Source organism: Diadema antillarum, unplaced genomic scaffold (assembly GCF_040938485.1).
Source record: "Diadema antillarum isolate AM-2024a unplaced genomic scaffold, OU_Dant_1.0 seq00000338_RagTag, whole genome shotgun sequence".
NCBI lineage: Eukaryota > Metazoa > Echinodermata > Echinoidea > Diadematoida > Diadematidae > Diadema > Diadema antillarum.
The window spans coordinates 943,674-950,559 of record NW_027271351.1 but is presented as its reverse complement, the minus strand read 5'-3'; positions in this window follow the sequence as shown (position 1 = coordinate 950,559).

Here is a 6,886-nt window from a genome sequence, read left to right as displayed (position 1 = left end):
AACAGACGTAGAAACACAAGGCATACTTCTTGATTGTAATTAGAAATGTATACATGCTTGCCTTTTACTTCCGCATACATATAGAATTGGTGTATTATTCGTTTTTAATTTGTTTCCATATATATTTCACTTGCCGTGTATAATTTCGTAATTCGGTAAGTTTGTCATTTATTCTGTATTAACATAAGATGTTAATGTTGGCCTATATTCATGGCAATCGTCATACGTCACCTTGTTCACGTGACTGTGTCGATGTCGCTTGCGTAATACGTGTTATTCCTGTTTGGAAATAGTAGCGTATAATCTTCGTGACATATCGTTTATCTTAGTATTTTGATACATTTATCTTTCTCCGTTTCGTCAGCAGTAAGAGGAAAACAGCGAATGTTTTCACAAGTGCGATTGCTAAATGCGATACGAGCGAACTAATGTTACACACTTTCCTTTCCTTTTCTACTATACATGGAGTGCTTTATAGACTCGTTATACGAAATTTGAGGGGAGTACGTTTGGCTTGCAAAGGAACTCAAAGGTTGCAGTTTTTTCTGTTAGGTATACATACATCTGTAACAGTTTCATGAAGTTTTACAGAAAAACGTGAGTGTGGCGATCTAATAGAGAAAAAGAAAATCGGTAAAGGCAGATACTGTACATGGATAGCACACATTATAGCATAATCATACGCAAATTCCTTACAATAACTGAATTATCATGAGAGTATGATCACTATATAAAGTGACAGATAAACAATTGAATTCATGCTGCCCACGCTTTATACCAATCATTTTAACCACTCCCTGCAACTCCACCACCACGCACACACACACACACACACACAAAAACATACATCCATATCCCTATGAGTGTAGGGTCTATAGATGGGCACGACACTTGATCACAATCATGCACATCAAAACAAATCACCGTCAACCCTCTAACCCCAACATACAATAACACGGCACAAATACACACATTAAACACACAACACCCACACACAATATATTCAGCTCATAAATGAAAAGTAAACTTACAGAGAGAAAAAAAACCCCGCAAAATCAGACTTTCCTTGATGTTTGTCATTGATATGACTTGAGATATCAAATCAAAAAAAAAAATACCGCAGAGTGTATTAAGAATTAAAAAAGGCCTCTGCCGATATTTGGAAATCGAACAAAAACGAAACAAAACTCAGGAAACCCCCAGGGAAATTGGTAAATTTAGAAAATTTCTAGATCGGATGACGATAAGAAAAGGAAACGTTTGTTGACTATCTGTGTGTACGTGTTTGTTTGATTTTTTTTTTTACGTTTATATAACCCGAAACAGACAAACAACCAAACATGTCACTGATTTACGCGAGAAGTTGAACGGCGTGAAGTCAGGTTACGGGTGATTAAGGCCTGTTATTGCCTGTGCGTGCTGAACAGGCTTGTTTTGATCAGCTGTTTAATCAACACATGCGGCGAAAATAGCGCACACTTGAAAAAAGGCATGCAAGTTCGATTGCTTGAACAGTGAGAAATCTAGTATAGGACGAACGCACTTTGGAGGAGAACATCCGTTTTGATCGTCCTCAGGTATGTTACTATCTCCAAGACTCGCGTGTCTGCTTTGCCCTGATACACTCAAGCCGGATGTAAAGGGGGAAAAGAAGGCATGCCTACACAACATGATGTCCTTGCTTTTAATCAGTACTACTCAAGTTGAAAGATTCCAGAAAGGTGTATACAACCACATGCCATCGCATGGTTATATGCGCGCTTTTGCACGACACTTGAACATGAGAGTTTAACACGTTCTACATCTTTCTTTGATTTCACTCAAGAGCCAAGTCTTGTTTAATATACAGAACGAAGTAAGGTATTATAACCTAAAATGGTTAGAACTACATAATTCGAAATAAACAAGTTGAAGGACAGAAGTACTCACTCCCAAGCAAAGCCTGTCTTCTTTCCATAGTCAGCCGATGACTGTGTTGAAACTGTTTATAAAATCCAAGAGAAATTGTCCAAGAGTTAGTACAAGAAGAGTCCGATATCTCGAGAGACTTGCTGCGACCAATGAGGTAATGCGACCTATATGGGTTTATCTTGTAATTATCACAACAGGTTCAGCATAATTACGTCTCACAGCTTGACTGGTGATGGACTGTCGGCAACAGCACTAGATTTTCTTCGTAGATTTTTCTCCAGTCAGTTCCTCCTGTTGTTATTTTCTGTTCCCCCTACTTGTGGACGTCAAAACGTTAATGTCGGCATTAATTTTTCTATCCGCGATGCCTCTTGCCTTGGGGATGTGTCACACGCGGCGGAACAGGTTGCGAGGTGGACCAATCAGGTCCCGGCCAGCGACCCGGAGCGAGCCGCGATACTCCCGCGAGTCCACGACCTGGCGAAACCAATTTGTCTCAATTCTCTCGGCGGCGGAGTAATACAAGACGTATATATTTTCTCCTCTTTTTGTTATAACGCAGAGTCATTTCATGGCAACGCAGATGATTATATAGACCTATCTTCCCACGATATTCGATGAAAGTCGATTGTTTTCTTTGCTAAGGAAAAGAGAATGGTGCGGACGAATCAATCTAAGTAGATAGTCAATCACTTTCTTGCTTTTACGTTTCGCAAGGTTTCCGCAGAAATTAAGCGGAAAGAAGCTACGAAAAGGGTCCTAAAATTGACGTGAATACTGCTCCTATATAACGATAGACAACTTTAGCTGTTAATCATTGGAGAACAAAATATCATGGGAGTTCAAACGATTGCGCCAATCAAACAAATGCATCAATGGTAATCAAAACGTGTTCCCAGTCAATGCAAATGCACGAGTAAACAAACATCCAAAATAGAATGACATATGAAACCAGTACCGCTCCATGAGACTTTTAGTCCAAAATCAGAGCAAAAGTTACCACAGGGGTTTCTTGTGTTGCGCGTGTGTCGCTGTGCGTTTTTCTGACGTTCAATACGGCAGTCGACAAAACGCAGCTGAGTTTTGAATTTCCCCTCAAGTTCACCAGTTCTACGAAAATATGTCAAAGAAATTTCGAGCGCATGTCATTACCGTGTGACAGGCAGAAACGTCGATTTTTTGGAGTGGGCTGATCCAAGATTTGTGGGGATGTTATTACCGCACGTGAGCGAATGATTGTGCAAATCTCATTGCAAGTTCATTGTTCCCTTCTTCTAAATGGAAAATAATCTTCTCCGTGATCTCTCAACCAATATCAACAAAGAAAACTGTCACGCGTGAAGTCAATATGCAGTTATCGTCTGCTTTCACCCGATGGCTTGAAATTGAACACAAGTGTTTTGTTCCTCCGCCGAACTTGATCAACCCCGCTCCGATAATGCACGCTTCCTGGTCGGTCAGGGGTTAAACATTGTGGCTACGCTTTGATTGTCTGACATCATATCCGCGGAGTGACGACCCTCTAAAGGGTAGTGATTCACAGTGCGAACGTCACTTTACAGAAGGTGGACATGATTTATGGTTATGATAATCCTTCTGGTTGAAGAAAGCGAAAGAGACTTTAGAAAGATTTCATACAGATGAAAAATTGCGCTTCTCCTGGAATACTTCTGCATGGGGCAAACCAATCGCTCTTCATACCTATTTACGACAGCACAATCATTGACAATACCATGTTGTGGTGACTCAAACGATCTCGCTTATTGTATTCACTTATACGATAGTTTCTAAACATGAAAGCAGTATTTTGTATCAGCATAATTTGTTGCTGCATCTGGTTGAGAGGACACAAGGAAGCAAAACAAGTCAAACCACCCTGTCAAAACATCCTGTTTATTGGTCATCTTATAATCATGTCAATAACCAATGAAAACCAACCTTTACCATCCGAGGGAAAGAAACATATTAAGGGCAGGTATAAAATTTCTGTTTGGTATAGTTTCACACAACACCTTAAAATGATAAGCAAATCCGCGTTCGAGTGACACTCGATATCTCTACACCGTCTTAGCAATGATACTCATTGATAGTATTGTAAGATTTTGATTGCTTCCCTATACATGCAAATTGTTTTGATAGGTAACTCAACTTAGAGATTCACTTCATTGGCCGTCTTAGTGGGCGTATTTCAGTAATAGATATGTGTAAGTCATATCAATGTATATGCATCTTTTGCATACTCTTTGTGCCAAAGTTGCAGATGAGAGAAATGTCATGTCTTGGATATAGGAATAAATATCAAGCTGTATGAATGGATTCCTATTTTCTCCTTTCGATCCTTTCATACATTATATCTACGATATAAAATCCAAGAATGTTTCGGGTTGATATATAACAGGACAATGACAGAGAATTTCAGCACGTGATAGACGTTTTAAGTTAAATTAATTATGTGCAGAACTATCGTGCCAATTTAAACCACAAAGATTTTTTTCTAAGCTTTATTAGTAAAGGTAGTTGAAGCCAGTTACACATCTTGCTTACAGAATTCGTTTGATGACCATGGGAAGTTAAAAGAGAAAACCCTTAGATATTAATTGACATACCAAACGATTAAAGTTTCAATTACAGTATACGTCTGACACCTAATCATTTTTCAGATTTTTTTCATACTTTAGTATTATAATACTATGTACATTATTATACAGTTGAATTTAAGTCGATGTTATGATATAATGATCATTTGTGGTGATGATAATGATAATTTCAATGATAAAAGTGATAATGATTACAAGAATACAATTTATAACACGCGGAAGACTTGATCAAGACAATGATAACAGAGATGACATGTCTGGTATAACTCTAATGACAAAAATATCTGTCTCTAACTTTCCCCTCCATTTTATTAATTGGTAAGTATAGGTAAGTATAGGAATTGATGCATCAGTTTTAGGGGGTCGCAAAAGTGGGCGAGCTACGGAAAAACAGGGAGTGTGTTTTGGAGGGATAAACCGTAGATATAGCATTGTTCAGTTGGTCTATTGAAATCTCCTTTTCAGATATATAAGACTGGCGGAAGCTTGGCTCAGGTGTTCAAGACCGGAATCAGGAAGAGGTAGACGCAGGGAGGTGGGAAGTGTACAGAGACTCACTGGGGAAGGTGAGTGAATTCAGGGGTTATTTGGTGAAGACAAGCACTGCTACCAAGCAGCGGCAGAGGATAGGGAGGGGATGGGGCCTGCCTCCCATCCTTATTCCCTCCACACATACACACGTACACACACAGCACACAAACGGGAAACGTTATTGTTAATGGAAATGATGAAAAGCCCATATACAATAAAAATAACCCGTATATTTCCGAGGGTTCCGCTATGAGATTCTTCAAATCGAAGGGGATGGGGGGGGGGGGGGGGGTATTGACCATTGACCCTTGACCCAACTAACCGCGAACACTTTGCCTTAAATCGCACACTTAGCACTTAAAATATTATTAGTTTTATGATATCACTTGATCTGCCAAATATGAGCATTGGAATAAATCTCACCCCCCCCCCAAAAAAAAAAAAAAAACTTTTATCTATAGCCATGCACTTAACTCTTATTTCGTATCAAAATGTCCCAAGTGTGACGCATACTCCCTTGTTGCTTTTTCTCCAAGAGTGATGAAGCTTATCTATATATATATATATATATATATATATATATATATATATATATATATATAGATAGATATAGATATAGATATATTGTATTAAAACTTGATCTTGTTCTTTAGTTGGCATCACCAAACTTGGTACTCAATGTACTATCTTTGAAAAAAAAAACAGATTACTTGACTAAACAACATACCGTATATAGGTATAAATAGCATTTGTTGTATTATGTTCCCTTTCCCGTCGAAAGTTTTTTTTTAATGTTATATCATGTATTTTGTTTTGCCGAAAAATTTGACGCTATGATATCATGTTAATCAAGTGCCAGTATACAGTTTAAGGATCTCTTGAGTCCAAGGATGAGCTCTTGGCGATGCAACGCTATGTACTTAAGTGGCAATTAAGGAGAACGATTAGCAACAATATTATTTTATCAAGGGGGCACGTTGAGTATGTCATGTGGCTAAGTTAATTGGCAAACTGAACTGCTTTAAAGTGGTAGATGCAGTTATTTCTCGAAAGGGAAACTATAGGGGGGGGGGCAGAAAGAATCAAACGGAGAGGACAAAAAGCCGAATTCATAGAAATATTGGGCAGATAAATACATACTGTCACAATGTACGTGTTTTCTATATAGCTGAGAACGACGAACTTGTAAAGTAATGTCGATTATTTTCCTCAAGATTAACTCGCTCGGAAACACATGCCACAATGTATAACAGATGTTGTATTCAAACAGTCGTATTAGCTGACTATGGTTATGATGACAGTGTTTTAAGAAAATGATTTGCAATGTTAAGAAGGATGCTGCAGTTGCATTGCAGTCACAGCTCTAGGTAAGCTCCGACAAAGCTCGACTATATCCTTGTTCGCTGTTTTTATAATTCCTGTCATGAGAGTTCGACGAAATTTTCGACTATCATGGTCGTGCCCATGACATTCATAATCATATTTGCCGGATTTCTCGAGGGCCATATTGCGGCGAAGTGTAAAGGATTTTGTGAAGGATGCTGGGCTTTTTTGAGATTGTTTAACAAAGAGGATGAATTAGTAATTCCCGGCAGAAGCTGATCAAGAAGAAAAAAGGAGGGTTTTAAACTTTCAACAGTTTCACGTTGTGAGTAATCATTTTGCAACTCTGATGACATTCTAACGCTCTTCAATTCTCATTTCCCTTTTGCCAGTTTCCATCTATTTCCATCTATAATCTTCGATCCACCTATCAATATTCTATATTAGTAAATGTGTACATAGCTGTATATTTTGGTCACGTTACTTTCGTCTTGAACTGAGAAGATAATTATTTCTAATGTGTC